We start from the raw sequence: 19,663 nt of genomic DNA on the forward strand, positions 1-19,663 counted from the left end.
AATCGTCGCTGGTTGACTCGCATCGCCCTACGATTTGCAATTTATTACGTGAAAATGGAACTGGAAGAAACCCAAGAATATCAGATTACTTACGGACCATTTGCTCGCAATACGCCACAGACTGGTTGTGCCATCACTGACCTGGCGCCAATGAGTCAGAAATCGGCGTAAGTACCTGAGTGCTGTTGTCACCTATCTTGTTCTTGGAAGTGCGGAAGTAGAGCTGTCTACAATGAGGATTAATCGGTATCGGCGATATCTTTTTGATTCGTTATCTTTATCGGCGATATATCGGATACGCCATTATCGATGTCAAACCGATATCAGATGCAGTCAAGTCTCCGAAACTCGCTGTTACAGGGTCCATAATGCAAATGAATGTAATATAGTACACTCAACTCTCCCTTAATCGATATTTCGTATCTCGATACACGGCGTGTATATGGGAAAGGTTTATCACAAAAAAATAGGCATCGCTAAATCTTTCACCATTCGAAAATATAGGTTTTTAGCTTTCATTTGACGTGTTCCCCAAAAAAATCCACCGAGGGATCCCGAACATTTTTTTTTTATTTAAAATTTTTGTTCTTTAGAGTACATTATTTTTAAATGTAATCATTGCAAAAGACAGCTTCGTTGGATAAAAGTTTTATTTCCATATAAAAGTTCATAACTTAAATATATATACATATCTATTGAGTTTTTCATTTTGTAAAAACCAAAACTGTCCTATGTGATTTTGAGGATTTATTGAGCTATAGGACACTTATTCGATTAGATATGTTCTAAGTTCGACTGTTCACTTATTCATACTGTGGAAGTATATCTAACCGAGCACTGTTTCTTTTCATGGTTAGAATACATTAAATTTATTCTTCTTCTGTCTGGCATTACACCTCTGCTGGAACATAGCCTGCTTCCCAGCTTAGAGTTCGTTGAGTACTTAGTTATTGATTGGGAATTTTCTTTGCCAATCAACCGTTAAAGATTAAAAATAGAATGGATCAACATTACAACGGCCTACGAAAGTAAATGGAATATGCTTAAACGCCCTGTTAGCCAAGCCTTATCAAAAAGCTTAAAAAATCCTCATTAAGAATATTATCCAGGCACCCGGAGTAAGTGACACTACACAGACTTTTTTAACAGTATTGAAGTTATTTTGATGTTTTTAGCTTGGAATTTAGCTAAGAATATAGTGGAAGATATTTCCTGTTAAATCAAATCATAAAAATAATTCCACCGTGAAAGTGGTTTTCTGACAAGCAGAACAACAATAATACAATTTTCACAATTACTGCAGTAATTAAAACACGTAAGTAGTTAACAAACAAGAAAGTTTTACCATTTTATACTCCTTTTAGATTGATATCATATTTATACAATATATGTTTTCAACATGAAATATGGTTAATTATGTGATTATTGGCAACGGTAAGTATTATGAGGAAGAATAAAAAGTTAAATTTCATGTGCCCACTTGCCCCGTAGAGTTGAGTAACTGAAATTTACAGTAGATTTTTATGACTTTATTCGAAGGGTTTCAATATCTCGAAAAGATACCTTCCCATTCGTGCGGACATCAGCGAATACAGGTTCCAACATTTGCAATTTTTTGGGCTTTTTCATAAAAGCAACATCAATCAAGTGGCTACATTTATTGGTTGTAGCAAAATGAGCTCCATACAGCATACATTTTACATTACCTTTTGGAGCTTTTTGGGGGGGGGGGGGTTGCGATGATAGCGACTCAAGAGTCTGCCTCTGTTTTTACAGTAGCTCCATAAACTTAAGTCAGGAGGAGTCAAATTAGAATCTCCAAATTCAAATCATGTGTCTTATTTATGTCAGATGTTCATGGAATTTCCGTTGCAGAGACATAATGAACAAACTTCCAAAGATATCGAATTTATCGACTGTTTTGTACTGTTTGACAAAAAAAAAATGACTCAATGATTCTTTTGGTCTGGTCCAAACTGTTAGTACTTACTTGGTCATGCAATGGCGTTTCTTGAATCTTGAATAGATTTTCTGTTCCTCAAATGTGACATTTTTGCTTATTTATGAAGCCAGATAGTGCCTGTTGACCACGATATTTTCAAGGATATAACAGTTGAGTTAACACAACTGCAAGACTATTTTCAATTCAAAGAGTCACTATATTGGCATATTGTTTTTTTTTTGTAATATCATATTAATTGTGGAAAATATGACAATATTAACTTATCAGCAAGTGATATTGATTTGTAAAAATGGTTCAAAAGAGCTCTATTTCGCATCAATCGTTTGGCAGCGTCCATTTATTACGTAACGCTAAAATCGGAAATTTTTGACCACCTCACCCCATCCCCCTCCGTAACGTTTTGTGTATGGAAAAATTAACTGCAATTCCCCCCTCCCCCTTGAGCGTTACGTAGTTTGTGGAATTTACAGGATGGTTGATTAGATCTCATCGGTCGAGTATGTTTTTCTTACACACAATATAAAAAAACAATCATGATAGGCGAATCAAATTCTCAGTTAATGAGTAACTGAAGGACTCTTATTTGAGAATCTGGCTTTGTCTCAATAGGGGTGTAATTCCAGAAAGAAGGAAAAAGAAATTAATCTTTTCTAAATATGAACAGAAACAGTTATACACTAGAATCAAATTCACACTTAAATCCGAATGCCGATCTCAGCTGTGCAAATCTCGGTAAAAGGTCGTTTGTTGACATCTTAGTAAAAGTGACGTTTGGTAACGGCACCCAAAGGTGCTGTTTTAAGTAAACTTGATGTTAGGCTGACATATCAGTTAAAATTAATTTGCTTACCGCTCAGCTGTGCGGATCTTGGTAAAAGAATGAAAATTAGTTGAACTCAACTGAGTGTGTCCTCCACTGTACGAGTAAGTGTCGTATCCCCAGATAACATAGGACAGTTATGTCTATTACAATATGTTATCTTATATATCTATATAATATCAACTTTCATTTGAAATTTGGGCTACCATCGAGCTTGAGAGAAAAAAAACTGTCTTTTACTATGATTATATTTGAAAATATTGTACTTCAAGGAACAACAATTTAAAATAAAAAAAAATGTTCGGGATCCCTCGGTGGATTTTTTTGGGGAACCTACCAAATGAAAGCTTAAAACCTATATTTTCGAATGCTGAAAGATTTAGCGATGCCTATTTTTTTGTGATAATATTGTTCTACCAGACACGCCGTGCGATATCGAGTTAGACAACCATAGTAGAAGCTGGTTTTCATGGCTACCTCGATGGTTCCATGGATTGCATTTGCACTGGTTTTGTACTCTTTAACTCGATACCTCCCTAACTCGATGGTCCCTTCAATATAGAGATATGAAGAGTTTACTGTATCTTGAAGTTTATAAAACTTTAGAAAGAACTACGGCTGAAGTTGGACATCGATTCGTACTTATCAACACAACAAAGGCTAACTCGCATTAATCTCCACCCGCTGATCGTCCGCCGGAAAGGGGACACGAGTGCGCTTTCTTGGAACTTTCTCGCGTCCTCGTGCCATTCAGCAGTAATCGAATGCATAATCAATTTCCAGTCGATTCCGAGGCGCCACAGCCTATCAGCTGATGTTTGTTGGGTGACTGCCGAGTTGACCGCTCGCCACGGCGACCAAACTTGGAGATGGTCTGGGTCCAAGTGTAGAAACAGTAGGCCACTGCAGCATGACAGCCGTGCGCATGGTAACCCGAGCAGGATAAAATTGCTGCAGAATATTCCATGCCAAGTAATTTTTAATACCTATTTAAGTCTTGACTGAGGTATTAAAGACACAATATTCATTTTCTGGGGCCGAAGATGTTTCACAACTCAACATTACGTATGTTGGAGGTTCGAGATGCAAATGAGGAATTTTCATTATCATATAACAAGGATCAAAATGGTGTGATCATCGTAATAAAGACGAAATTGCCAAAAAATTAGTATGATAGAGAGAAGTACTCTTGTTCAAAGAAAGAAAAATCCATGTAAAATTCAGCGTTAAATCAAGTTAAATTGTCAAATTTTGGTATTTTCTTCGAGTGCATGATTTAACGCTGCATTTTTCCGTTTCGATCGAGCGGAACGGCAACGGAAAGCGGAACCGGTTCGCCAGCATCGAATTAGCCGGCTCTGTCCCAGTGGTGGCGTCAATGCCATGAAGAAGAAGAAGCATTTCAGTCTACTTTTTAGAGAATTCTAAAGAATGACAACATAAGGGTTCATTCAAATATTACGTAACGCGAAATTTGTCAATTTTAGACCCCCTCCCACCCCCACGTAACAGCTTTTGTATGGAGAATTTTAATTTTTTGTATGAACCGTCACACTATGTAAGACCCCCTCCCTCCCCCTGTTGCGTTACGTAATATTTGAACAGTCCCTAACAGTTTACTTTTTCCTCCAACAAAACCGTACTGGAGAGTGCAACTTTTCGGGACTTTTGAATAACGGTGCCAAAAAAGTAGAATTTTTCAGTTTGTTTCGAGAATTGACAAACTAATATCTGGGTGCTTTCATCATATTGCCAATAGTAGTAGGGTAACTCGGTGTAATACGTCCCAACGGGGCAATACGCCCCTCTTCATTTTCACGGGATTGAGGCTTCTTTCACACGTAAATATGATCACATATCTTGAATATTCGCGAAAAAATGATGTTGTGCATATATGATCTTTGAGAAGTGTAAACAATCAATAGAAATTCTAAAAATATCGAAAATCAGGTTTTTGGCGTAAAATTATGCGTCCGATAAGCAAGCCTCACCGTAAATGAAGCCCATCCTTTACTTTTGTACTTATTACAAAAACTTTTACCAGAAGAAGACTTTTAATGGACCCCTTTAAGCTTAGCAAGTAGTGGAATTCTCTTAGGAACAATTCTACAACGCTGTGGACCTCTTTTCTATGGGAGGGGCATATTGCCCGGGTTGTTTTGAAACGTAAACATTGGGGCCGTTTACAAAAAAACATCTTAAACGCTTTTTTAAAGCAACCAGGAAAGAGAAAGTTGCGTGCAGAGCGTGACCAACTAAATAAGGAACACCTCGACATACAAAACTTTAGAAGTGATGCATTTACTACTGCGATAGAGCAGTATTTCCTTAAGGGGGGGCGTATTACATCTTATTACCTTATACGTACCAAGTTGCAGAAATATGATTTTTACAGGCTATGGACATGCCCTATATCAACTGCAGCGATTCGCAGTAGACAGGATGTCCCGGGCTCGATCCATCTGACAAGCCAATCGAGCCCTCTGTCACCATAGAAGATGGTGTCTCCATCATGTCGATAGCCTGGATTTTTACAACACGTACATTTATCCGGCTTTAGGACATTTCGTCGAATGACATTTGGTGGAATGACGTTTGGTCGAATGACATTAGGTCGAAAGTACATTTAGCCGAATGGCTTTAAAATGTTTAATTGAAAAATCATTTGGTTCAACAGATATAAAACCAAACTACAATTATTGCAATATGGATGAACATTGAATCAATAAGTTTATTACGGGCCGACAAACTTTTCATCAGAAATCAATACGAATCTTTCTAAATGATAGTTATTACCTACATTTTACAACAAGGTTACTATATGTAGACCCTTTTCCATATAATGAACAATTCTTGTCAATGATGTTATTTTTAAGCTGAATTTGTATGGGAAGACGAACGTTTTATTTCTAAATATTTTTTTTTGAATTTCAATGTTAATTGTGTTATATGCTATGAAATTATTCTTCTTTAATTTTTTACCGTACATTATTGTAATACTCTATATACGTAAGAGTACTCTATTTATTGCTCATTGTTAGAAACGTAATGATCTGTTGAATATATTATTCTTTCAAAATAACGTCATTCTTCAAAAAATGACTTCTAAATATTTTCGTAGCTCAGCAATTGAAATATTAAGCATTGTTGAATTTATTATTCTTTCAAAATGTTATCGTTCTTTATACATGATTGCTGATCTTTATTCAATGACAACTTGAAGCTTGAGTACGCGGAACCTTTATTAAGTATCAAGTTTTAAAGCGTACGATCCAGGGTAAGAATTGGAAATTCGGGTATCAGATATTATTCTGCTGGGCATGAAACAACTTGGTCATCATGAATTTTCTGCATATAAAGAACAAGAACACACAAGAGAAGTGTATTTATCCTATGCATCGCGTCACGCGTGACGTGAGACGAGTCGACTGAGGTGACAAAAGTTGACTTTCTACCGTTTAAAATCATTTCGTTGCGATTCATCTGATATACAGAATACGCTCAAATGAGAAAAATGACATCAAGTTACGTCAAAAAACGCAAGCAGTCAATCAAGGAGTCTCAAAATTTGGCTCTTCATATATTGAAGGCTTACCAGAAAATAGAAGCAGATTTCTTGCAATCTATCATGTTGTTCCAGCAGATGCAACCTCTTGTAATGACACGTACCACATATACACTCCCTTTTTGTGTATAAACCACAAAATGTCATTTTGTACGATAATCCCTGTTAGACAAAATTTTCGACAAAATGTCATTCGACCGAACGTCTTTCGACCAAATGTCATTCGACATTTCACGATGTTTGCTGAACTGCTATCAACAGAAATTATATCGGTAGTATTTACCATTATTTTGCAATTTCTGAAAATTGTTGTGTATATTATATTATAATAATGTGTAAAACAATTGTGTAATGGAAAAATGCTCAATAGTCATAACACAACTGATTTCAGTGCATAATGCATGATTCAGTGCAGAAAGTATGCCGTTTCATCAAAGTCGAAATAAAGGCACCCATGTTCATTGCAGTTACCCTGAATTTTATGACACATTATTACCTTATGTGCCATAAAATTTAGGGTAACTGCAAGGAGCAAAATCTAGAATACCCTGAAAAGTGTACTTCAAGTGATCTGTCGAACTTGGGTACCTTTTGAAGTACCGTGCACCCCCGCTAATATGAACGGTACCTCATACAAACCATCGGGGTCCATTTTTAATTTGAACATCTAGAAATGTGTTTCTGGTTACCTCTTTCGCTGTTTTGTTTTGATTCTGCGTTCCATTCCACAGCGTTCCATCTCACTTCAGTCCGTTTCATGAGCTAAATAACGTTTGAACCATTTTTAATGTGAACGATGAGCAAATTAGCGGGGTACAGATTAAAAAGTGTTCAGATTAAATGTGGTCAAACCAACGGGGGTACCCGGTACCAAGAGACCAAATGTAACACTAGAAGTGGTATCCAATCAGAACCAGACTACTATGTCTCGACTCCTACGTAAAAATAGATTTATTTTTCAAGTGTGATTTTGTGAAAGCTTTTTTGTTCCGTTCATTTGTACTCCAACAATACAATAAAACTGTTGTTTTTCGATAAACAACTTCATTTCAATTATCCACTTTGATTTTTTTCACTGAAATCGCATGGACGAAGACACACTGAGCGAAAACTGAATAGCGATCGACTGAGCCACGCCACATATTTCTTCCCGCCCCGCTGTGTGAATTACTTCACCGGGCACTTTACACTATGGAAAACCTTCGTACGTCTTCACTGTAGAGAAGTGATGAAGAAGTAAGAATTGACATTGTTATGAACAAAAAATCCGAAACGACTTCATCATAAATTAGGGGGCGTCCACAAATTACGTAACGCTATAGGGGGAGGGGGGGAGTAGGCTCAAGCGTTACGGCTCATACAAAAATTTGAAATTTTTCATACAAAAGTGTTACGGACAAATGACGGAGGGGGTCGAAATTTTCCAAATTTCGCGTTACGTAATAAATGGACGCTGCCTTAGTCTCGATTCGACATTCATGTCATATCCCTCAGAATCGGGCAATACAAATTGCAAGAAAACAGAGCAAATTTTAAGAGGCCATGTATTTGTGTGGGTGGAATGGTGGTTCGATTGATGGGATAATGTGTGTGAATGAGAAAAGAGTGGAAAGTGGAGAGGTGTGTGTGAGACTCAGTATTCGCTCGGGTAGCAGCGGTATCCGTTTAGAATTGTGAGATCATTCTTTCGAATAATGTGCTAGAGTACAGTTGTACAAAAGTTCAGTGCGCGAATTTAAAAAAAAAAATGGACTCGAACAGCGTGTGCTCCAAATCCGGTGGCTCTCCAGCGCGAGAAGTTGGCTCGGAACACGACATTCACTGAATGGTTTTATTCCAATTACACGTCATAAAACTTCTATAATTCAAATTTTAAAAGATTCCCTCAACGACCGCATATTATTAAGAACGTAAACAAATTTTTTCATCCATCCGGAAAACTTGTGCTAATCAATGTGTGGGTGATGTTTGGCATAGCAAACGATTCCTTTGATTGGGATTATTTTCGATGCACTGTGAGCCGTCATGCAGTTTTTCGGTCGAAAGTAATTGTGCTTATACGTTTGGGCTGTACTTTGATGGGGCCAATGAATTTTAAGGGAAACCCATGATCATGCTCTTGGAATGAAGAGGCATGTCCGAAGAACTGAATAATCTAGTCAAACATTTTATTTTAATGTTGAAGTGGTGTATTTTGACTACTCACTAGGGTGATGTGCTAGTATCCATCGTATTAAGCATTGATCAGTGAGAACCTGCAATTTTCCCACTATTACAGTGAATGATGCTGATACAAACCGATGCCAATCAATGAATTACCTGCTTTGCTCTTGTCCACAGTTTATCAGCAGAAGTTTTCTCGTTTTATTTGGTATGGTGAAAGGCATCTAACTTCAATTTTCTCGTAAATGAAAGCATTAATCGAAAAAAATATTTGGCAGGCGTGATAGTCATTATCATCAGGTACAACCGGAACCAAATATTTTTTCAAAAATAGTTCCCAATTTTGAGAAATCATTCGTTAGATGCTTTTCGCCATACAAATATTTTTCGCGTTACCTTTTAGCGATTTTTCGTGCATAGACATTAGCGCAAGTGCGGTACTGTGCGGTGGGTAGCGAAACAGGCCATGTGTGTAACCCATTCTTTCCCAAAACGGCTTTCGCATTGTATAATAAGATTTTGATAAATCTTGATCGTCTTTTTGGAAATAATGCAAATCAATTGCATCTTGCCGAAGTCTCAATTCGCCGAATCTAATGAGTGGTCAAAATGCAACATATTGCTCGAGAGAGCAATACCGAGAGAGCGAGCGCACCCGGTTGTTTTGCATGATGGAATAAATTTATTTCCTTTATAATTCATTGTTCACTATCAGCCCAAACATATTGACTGTTTAATGAGAAACTTACGACGATCAAAGCGCCTGCATTTTTTTATATAATGTAAGTTGGAGGTGATGATTTCGAATTTTGGAAGAAGACATCACCTCCAAACACTAGTGATTTTGCAGTAGAATCAGGTCCGTCGCACTCGGGCTCAGATTGGGTACCACTTCTAGTACTGCATTTGGTACCTCGGTAGTGCAAAAGGTACCCAAGTTTGACACCTCGCAGTACACTTTTCACGGCATTCTAGATTACCTTATGAGCCATAAAATTTTGGGCATTTTCAAGGGACATGAAGGTTTTTAATTTGTCTTTGGTAGAATGTTGACGTTTGATCACGAATAAACACAATTCCTTTTGACCGAACAATAATGACAGCTGCTCACAGTGCAGCGAAAACAACACAATCAAAGGAGCCGTTTTTTACACCGAGCGGCGGGCACGCATTGATGTGCTCAAGCTTTTTTTTTCTCAGTACGACGGATTGAACCTTGTTTCATTCCCAATTGCCCATTGCACGGTGACGTCATCAGAAACTCGCTCTCTTTCCTTCCTTCGGGAAATCTGAAAACAATGGTGCCAGTACCTGTCAAAGTTGACAGGTACTGGCACCATTGTTTTCAAGTTTTATTGAAGAGCGAAAGAGAGAGAATTTTTCCGTGAAATGCCTAATTATATGCGGTCGTTGAGGAAATTTCATGAAATTTCGTGAATTTTACGACGTTTATGGCGTGTGATTGGAATGAAATCCTTCAGTGAAGAAGTACGAAGGTTTTCCATGGTGAAAATAAGTGCCCGGCGAAGTAAGTCACACAGGGGGGCGGGAAGAAACTTGTAGAAAAAGTTTAAGTGGATAACTAAACTTAGTTTATATATCGAAATACAGTAGTATTATTGCATTTTTGGTGTATAATTATACAAAACATAATAGCTTGCACAAAATTACATGGAAATAAATCTATGTTACAGGTAAGTTTGAATATCCGCCGTAGTGGAACAATGTAAGTTTGATAGGATGAATAATAGCGCTTATGACGAAGTAGAACGAAACCCTGTATCACGATGAACCCTTAGTTGTGCGACGAACCAAGACTGATTGTGACCAATATGGAAATGAATATGACGAATAGAGGCAACGGTTAGTAATAATTTTATAGCATTTTTTCCAATAAAGGATCAAGATTTATCTAAATCTTATTGTTCAATGCGAAAGCTGATTTGGAACAGAATTGTTAGGCATCAGTTTGCATCAGCATCATTCATTGCAATGCTAGGAAAATGCAGGTTCTGTCTGATCAAAGCAAAATAATTAAAAAAAAGAATATTGCAAATTACATTATTCTTGTTTTTAGAACATTGAAAAGGGATGCATGGAACAAAAAAGGTCACCAGGTCACCAAACCAAAAGTTCAATTAGGTATTGCACAAAATACATGACGGATTTTCATATTAAGTGAACATTCTCAACAGTAGTCAATACCTCCAACAATCGTGAATAGTTCAACAAAACCTCATTAAGGTATTTCTGTTGGTTCTTTTTTTCTTAAAACCATGATAATACATAGTAAATATGGTATTATACGGTCAACTCTCCCTTACTCGATTTTCCGTATCTCGATATCGAGTCAGAGAACCATAGTAAAAGTTGGTTTTCATGACTACCTCGATGGTCACTTGAATCGCAGTTGCACTGGTTTTGTGTTCTGTAACTCGAATCACCCTAACTCAATGGTCCCTTCCCGACCATTTTTTTATGTTACAAAGTGCTTCTAACAAAAATGAAACAACGTTTGTTATTTATAAAATTGTGCTACAATTTAGTTGTAATCCACTGGTAGTATAACGAGCTATGCAGAGTTGATTGTAATACCATACCTCAGGTCCTCAAGTCAATACCTAGAAAACTGAACAATACCTAGCTATGGTATAATAACCAAATATCGTATGCTACAGAACGGAGCTAGTTATGCTCTCCTGCTCGGGAAAGCATACTTACCTTCCGAGCAAAGGGGGTTCGGCTGCGACCGACACCGAACGACACTGAAATTGGTAAATAACCAAAAAAGCAATCATCACCATACAAGGAACCGAACCACTTAAGTCGGCGTCGTCGTCGTCGTCGCCGTCTTGGGTCGCCTTCGGACGCCTCCTCCAATATGCGTGTACGGGTAAGTTAAAGTTGCACATGGCGTAGGATATCTCAACCGGCAGCTGAGCCGTTTTCTCGCAAAATCCAAGTGCGAAGAAATGAATTCAGAATGTTTTGGTTATGGCAGGCGGTGAGCTTTGAGAGCAAGTCTGATTTCATCATACGGAGTTGGTATTGACGAGCAACAAAGTAGGCACGTGTGTTGTTGATACGCAGAAGTAATAAACAATCAGAGCACACAGGACTCATCAAAGCAGATTGGGGATGACAGCGGGAAAGGCGTAATTACCGCACCTAGATCACAGTAGGCCTCAAGCGGTGAACTGAGCACGGCTCACTTGATCTGGTCGGTTTTCAAACAGACTGGACTAGACGATATATTAGCCTTGTAAATATAAGTCAATGACGCCATAAGTCCCTATTTTTATGATATTTTTATACAAATATTCCAGGGGGCCTTCCTTAGCCGAGTAATTAGAGTCCACGGCTACAAAGCAAAGCCATGCTGAAGTTGTCTGGGTTCGATTCCCGGTCGGTCCAGGATCTTTTCATAAAGGAAATTTCCTTGACTTCCCTGGGCATAGAGTATCATCGTACCTGCCACACAATATACGAATGCGAATATGGCAACTTTGGCAAAGAAAGCTCTCAGGTAATAACAGCGGAAGTGCTCATCGAACACTAAGCTGAGAAACAGGATCTGTCCCAGTGAGGACGTTAATTCCAAGAAAAAGAAGAATAAGAAGAAGATATTCCAATAAATAAACAAGTTCCATGATATTGCTAAATGCGTTAAAATCATTTTTGCATTGTATTTGGAAACCCCTGCCAAACTACGTCCGCCAGCTAACTTTGAAAAGATTCGACTTCCCGCACCACCGCAAAACCGGTGACCCCGGGGGATGAATTTATGCGCCACCTAACAGGAACGGACAGAGAATGTCAACTTCAAACGGAATACGCGCAATGTTAAAGACCCTCAAGCTTCTTGCCGCGCTATTCTGTCGCGTTGATTCCTTGGCTGTGGTCGCCTCTCGGCCTCAATATGGATAGATGGATGGAACCGTCTTCGTCTTCGACCGTCATCCCACCAGTTGTCGCCACTGCCCATTATTGTTGTACAGCGAGCGAGAATATATGGACGAGAGTGGGAGCCAGGCGGCAGTAAGCAGAACAAACCGAGAGTGAGTGCGCGAATAACTTTAAAGTACGTACAAATGGGTGTATATTTATCATCGTAAAGAATAACAACTAGGTACCTACATTTATAATAGTTTTCGTTTCACCACCCTTGCACAATGGTCCGAATCGACAATTTAGCAGGAGAGCGGTTCCACGCCGTTTCGCAAACCCGATTATTTTTGTATTTTTTGAATCGCCTGAAAATTTGCTTCGCACTTCAGAACGCCATTTTGAACCTCGCCTTTTTTTTTTTTGAGGGTTTAAGGACAAAACGTCGAAACCCAAAACGTCGAATCCCAAAACGTCGAACGGGACAAAACGTCGAAGGGACAAAACGTCGAAAGCAGTCATTTTTCTACGAAGCTTCTTCGATAACAAGCGCTGGAAACAGCAAAAAATAACAATTTTCATCACAGCTAGCATGGTACAAATTTCCAGAAAACTGTCAAACAACCATCCTTTTCTGACGAAAAAAACGGTAGTGCAGCACTTGAAACAAATTGGAATTGAAGCCAGGATTTTTCTGAAACTTTAAAACCGGCGAAGCACGCTGAATGAGAGGCATACAAACAACAGTGTAGCTATTCGGTGGTTGGTGAAAGGACTGTTCGAATGGTTGTTATCCGTACTTTTCGCTTCTGGTGCCAACTGGTACTATTTCAGAACGATCTTAACAGTCGTTTCCCGATTAGTTCGGGGGTGTGTAAATTGAGTTGGTGCGTAAATTGAATCAGTGCGTAAAACGAGGGAGCTCAGTTCGTAAAACGAGGTTTTGCCAATTGGAGTCTACTTATATGAAATTGATGTATATTATTTAGAAAAAAAAATTTGCTCTATAAGTATCATTAACATATTATCAATACATTGGGTTCTTAATCAGGCTAGAATGTGTGCAAGTTAAGGTCTTCCAAGAACTCTTTGGAGTTTGGGCATATGTTTCAACATGAGTTAACGGAGATCAACTTACCATTTCTATGTAGAAAAATGTCTCACAATACTGGACCCTAGGAGATTGTAATATTTTTAAGAAGCGTTTGTATTTTCAGATACAAGTTTTAGTAACTAAGAGAATACAACAGATGCCCTAGTTCATCCAAAAACTTCCTGGAATATATACCTGCAATGTACAGGCATATTTAGCGACCCTTTGATGTTTTATTGATATGGCACAGGCCCTTAACCATCCATGTGAGTAAACGGTGTATTGTTATAATTTGTGCGGATGTCCTAGGTCCTCCAAGGACTTCATTGAATATAGGCCTTGGGATCTACGATCGTAATAAGAGCTTAGAGGTTAGTTTTCAAATACTCCACAGGCCCCTAACCACTGTTAACAGTTCTGCCCATTCGACATTTCGGCATTCAACATTTTGGTATTCGACATTTTGTCTTTCGACTTTTTGTCCCTTCGACGTTTTGTCCTTTCGACGTTTTGGCATTCGTCGTTTTGGCATTCGACGTTTTGGCATTCGACGTTTTGTCACCCAACCATTTTTGAGAAGGGCGTATCGGAAAATGCATAACAAATCTTTAAAAAACTGTAACTCGAAAACGGTTTGTCCGATCGATTTGAGATCTTATACAAAGTTGTAGGTATTGCTTAGGACTATATGGAGAAAAATATGCACGGTAAAAGAAATACAGATTATTTTTTATTTCAAAAACAAAATTTTAAAATCAATTTTCTCCAGAAACGCAGTTTTGATTTTTTTTTATTTTTGCTTATGTTTTAGGGGACAACTTATGTGATTTATTGCACAATGTTTCAAAATGGAAGAATTATGGACAAAAAAGTTATGTTAAAAAAAATACAGATTTTGAAAAAAAAATCGAAATAGAGGAAAACAATAATTTTCTATGTGATTATTTGAAAGTACAGAAAAATTGCAATCGAAAAGTACTTGAGTAATTTTTTTCTAGGTTGCATCAATTTGGAGATATACTCATATTTATATAAAATTTTCAAATAAAAAAAGAAAAATAGGCCTTTTTCAAGCATATTTCGTGTTTCTCCATTCCAGAAAAAAATATTTTGATTGTGCGAATCGTAGCTAAATCGTTTATCATTTGATCAATACATTTATGCTTAAGTATTGAAAAAAGAGTGCACGGTAAAATATATAAACGATATTTTCAAATGAAAATTTGAAGCTAATAGTTCTTAAAACCGCAACATTGATGTTTTTAGTTTCTGGATATATTTTGCGGTTGTTGTAGGTATTGTTTAGGACTATTTAGAAAAAAAAAATATGCACGGTAAAAAATAATGACAGATATTTTTAATAAAAAAAATTAAAATCGAATTTCTATGAAAATGCATCTGCGATTTTTATTAATTTTGGACATGTTTTAGGGGACAACTTATGTGATTTATTGCACAATGTTTCATAATGCAAGAATTATGGACAAAAAATCATAACGATTTTTTAATATATTACAAATTTTGAAAAAAAAAATCGAAATAAAGGTAAACAATATATTTTTATGAGTTTATTTGATAGTACAGAAAATGCATTGAAAGAGAACTTAAGTAAAATTTTTCTAGGTTGCATCAATTTCGAGATATACTCATACTTATATAAAATTTTCAAATAAAAAAAGAAAAAAGGGCCTTTTCAAACATATTTCGTGTTTCTCCATTCCGGAAAATTTTATTTTGATTTCAACAACACAAACCAAGTCAAGTCAAGTACACAACACTGATTCCTTGCTGTGCGCTTGAACAAGCCAGTTCAGTTTTTGGCAGTCGGTAGTTTTTTGGGTTTTTCTTCCACCGCCCGTGTGGTTTTTACCAGTGCAGTATTGTACCGTAGTGCTTTAAACCGCGCATCGTGAAGGAAGCGAACCAGATTGACAAGGGTCAACTGGTATCGTGCCACAATAAAACATTGTCACCTTCATCCCCCGGTGATTGGTTCCCCCGTATAAATCAGCAGTGAGAACGGCGATACGTTTTTTCTCCCTACCTACAGTGTAGAAGACCAGCTGCTGTGCGGTTATCGAACGGGAACGGATAAGTATCTATTGTATACATCTATAGAATTGCTTTCGCATCTCCGAACAAATCTCGCGGAACATTACTAAAGGACCTATGTAGAAATGAGAGATTCTCTCCTCTCTCGTTCTCTTTTGATTATAACAGTGGAATACTAAAGATTTTGGGAAGTTTTTCACTATAGATCGAAAGTCAATTTCCTTGACTAGCGTTTCATACAAAAAAAGCAACAGAAGAGATTAATGTGAGTCAGTTATTAATGAAAGAGAAAGTAAACAAAGAGAGCCTCTCAATGTTAGATAGGTCCTTTAGTAATGTTACGCGAGAAATAGCGTTGAGTTCAAGGTTGTTTTTCGCTTCACTTCTGTCTCTCTCCCGGTGCAAGTTTTGCTCGTATAGGGGAGGCGTGTACAAAATAGCCCACTAATTGGTTAAGTTTTTTTCTCGTTTTTTTTTTTTTTATTAGTATTTAGTATTTTTGTTTTTGCCCGTACAGGGGAAGTGTGTACAAAATAGTCCACTGATAGGTTATTTTTTTTTCTGCATATATTTTTTTTTTGTTTTTTTTTTCTTATTTGGTTGTGGTTGATTTTTATCCCGCATGGACGATTCGGATGGAGGCGATACGCCTCCTAAAGATCTCGTTGCTCGAACGCGGTTTTATCAACCGTCTTCGGCTGGGCCTTGGGTTGTCTATTTCCGGCGCAAAAACAAGATTTTGAATGTGCTCTCGATTTCTAGAGAGCTGACGCGTAAATATCCTGGGACCGTTATTCACCAAGTGAAGCAATCCAAGCTGCGTGTAACTGCACCTAGTTACAAAGCAGCGAATGAGATTGCTCAGCATGAGGCTTTTACTGTGGAATATTATGTGTATATTTTGGCCAGAGAGGTTGAGGTGGAAGGGAAAATTATCGACGCGAGTCTGACCTGTGAAGACATTAAGACAGGCAAAGGCGTTTTTGAGAACCGGTCCATTCCTGATGTGGCTATACTGGATTGTAAACAATTACAATCAGCTTCCATGGAAGGAAATAAGAAAGTGTTTTCACCGTCAGCCTCGTTTCGAGTGACTTTCCCTGGTTCCGTCCTCCCAAAATTTGTTTGCATCGATAGTGTTTTTTACCCAGTGCGTCTTTACGTGCCGAAGGTATTCAATTGTACCAACTGCAAGCAGCTTGGTCATAGTGCTAGCTTTTGCGACAACAAGCCCCGTTGTGGCAAATGCAACCAAGCTCACTTGGAAGATGATTGCACACAGGAAGCTGAAAAATGCAGCTACTGTCGTGAGGATCTTCATGACTTGCAGAAATGCCCGGCATACAAAAGGCGCATTCGAAATGAGAGTCGCTCCATTGTGAAGCGCTCCAAGAAGACGTATGCGGAAATGGTGAAAGCTTTAAATCCGCCTGCAAAAGAGTCTTCATCAGCCATCCCAGTTGGTAACTCTTTTCAAGAGTTGTCTTCCGATGAAGCGAACGACGACGAAACCGATGGGGGAGATTCTTCGGAGGTACACGCACCCGGAAAAAGGAAGTCTCCATCTTCTCCGGGACTGCGCCGTAAGGTATTGAAATCTTCCCTCAGAAGTTTGCCTAATTCCAAAGGAGGTGGGGCAAATTTGAAAATCCCGAAGAAACAGGTCTTTGATGCTTCCGTTCCATGTTGCAGCAAAGATCTGCCGCCCCCGCCTCCACAGATAAAATACACTTCGAAAAGAAGCTCTAGACAAGAAAGCAAAAGAAATGCTACTGAAGTCCCTCGCTCTTCCTCGAAAACCCCCCGGGCTAAGCGAGGACTGATAACTTTTACGGCCCTTGTGGATCGCATATGTAATGCTCTCGGAGTTTCAGACTCATTCAGAGGCATACTCGACCTTTTTCTCCCCGCTATAGAAGAATATCTCAGGGAATTGACTATCTCGTGGCCCCTCCTTGCTTCGATCATATCTTTCGATGGCTAATTCATCAAGTGAGGTACAAGATATGATCACTGTGCTACAGTGGAACTGTCATAGTCTAAAACCTAAATTAGACACATTTAAATTTTTGCTTCACAATTCCGATTGTGATATATTTGCACTCTGTGAAACATGGCTTTCTTCTGAAGATGATCTTAACTTCTACGATTTTAACATTATACGCCAGGATCGAGATGATAATTACGGGGGTGTGCTTTTAGGGATCAAAAAGTGCCATTCATTCTACAAAATCCCCATCCCGACTCATCCAGGCATAGAAATCGTTGCTTGCCAAATAAACGTAAAGGGTAAAGATCTTTGCGTAGCTTCTGTTTATATTCCTCCAAGAGTTTCAATAAACCGCCGTCATCTTTGGAATGCAGTCTCCATGCTTTCATCTCCAGTTTTAATACTGGGTGATATGAACTCACATGGTACTGGATGGGGCGAATCTTATGACGATTATAGAGCGGCTATTTTCTATGACTTATGCGACGATTTCAACTTGAACATTTTGAACACAGGTGAAGTGACACGTATTTCATCCGACGGCAAAGAAAGCCGTCTTGACCTGTCTTTGGGATCAAGTTCACTATCATTCGATTGCATGTGGAAGGTGATCGATGACCCCCATGGTAGTGATCACTTGCCCATAATAACTTCTATCAGAAATAATGTTGAAAGGTCAGAACAGTCAATTCAGGTTCCTTTTGACCTCACTAGGAATATCGATTGGCAAAAATTTGCATCAGCGGTAACTTTTGGTATCGAATCATTCAACACTCTCCCACCGTTGGATGAGTATCGATTCCTAACAGAATTGATTTATAAAAGTGCATTAGAATCCCAAAAGCAACGAGTTCCAAGTGCATCCTTCAAAAGACGACCAGCCACACCTGGTTGGGATGATGAATGCACTCAGTTGTATCGAGAAAAATCTAATGCCTTTAAAGCTTTTCGTAGATATGGTACCTCAGAACTTTATTTAGAGTACTCGAAGCTCGAAAAAAGACTGAAAAATCTTATTAAAGCGAAGAAGCGCAGCTATTGGCGACGTTTCATCGATGGCCTCTCACGAGAAACTTCAATGACGACGCTTTGGAGAGTGGCTCGCAACATGCGAAACCGCTCATCCTCAAATGAGAGTGACGAATACTCCAATCGTTGGATATTCAACTTCGCAAAAAAGGTCTGTCCAGACTCAGTTCCAGCTCAACCGCCATTCTGGGAAACCCAGAGAGACGATGCGTTGGACAGACCATTCACTATGCTGGAATTTTCTATGGCTCTTCTTTCATCAAACAACTCCTCTCCGGGACGCGATATGATTAAGTTCAATCTTCTTAAAAATCTCCCTGATATCGCTAAAAGACGGTTGCTTGACCTGTTCAACTCATTCATGGAGCACAACATTGTTCCACCTGAATGGAGACAGGTCAAAGTAATAGCTATTCAAAAGCCTGGGAAACCAGCGTCTGATCATAATTCGTACCGCCCGATCGCTATGTTATCATGTTTGAGGAAATTGTTAGAAAAAATGATCCTATCCCGACTCGATCACTGGGTCGAATCAAACAACATGCTTTCCAGTACACAATTTGGCTTTCGCAAGGGCAAAGGAACAAACGATTGTCTAGCGTTGCTTTCATCAGATATGCAACTAGCCTTTGCAGACAAGGAGCAATTGGCTTCGGTTTTCTTGGACATTAAGGGCGCTTTTGATTCAGTTTCCATAGAAATATTGTCAGAAAGTCTGCACAATAGTGGACTACCTGGAATGTTGAATAATTTCTTGTACAATTTGTTGTCAGAAAAACACATGAGCTTCACTCTCGGTCAACTGACAACTTCCAGAATTAGCTATATGGGTCTTCCCCAAGGCTCATGTCTAAGTCCCTTGCTTTATAATTTTTATGTTAAAGATATTGACAACTGTTTGGAAGAACCATGCACGCTTAGACAACTTGCAGATGATGCTGTGGTCTCTATGAAGGGCCCACGAGCAGAAATTCTGCAAAGACCATTGCAAAATTCCCTTGATAATCTATCCACTTGGGCTAGAAGCTTAGGGATCGAGTTTGCTCCGCAAAAAACTCAACTGGTTGTATTTTCTAGGAAGCGGAATCCTGCCCAACTAAAGC

Source organism: Aedes aegypti, chromosome 1 (assembly GCF_002204515.2).
Source record: "Aedes aegypti strain LVP_AGWG chromosome 1, AaegL5.0 Primary Assembly, whole genome shotgun sequence".
Taxonomy (NCBI): domain Eukaryota; kingdom Metazoa; phylum Arthropoda; class Insecta; order Diptera; family Culicidae; genus Aedes; species Aedes aegypti.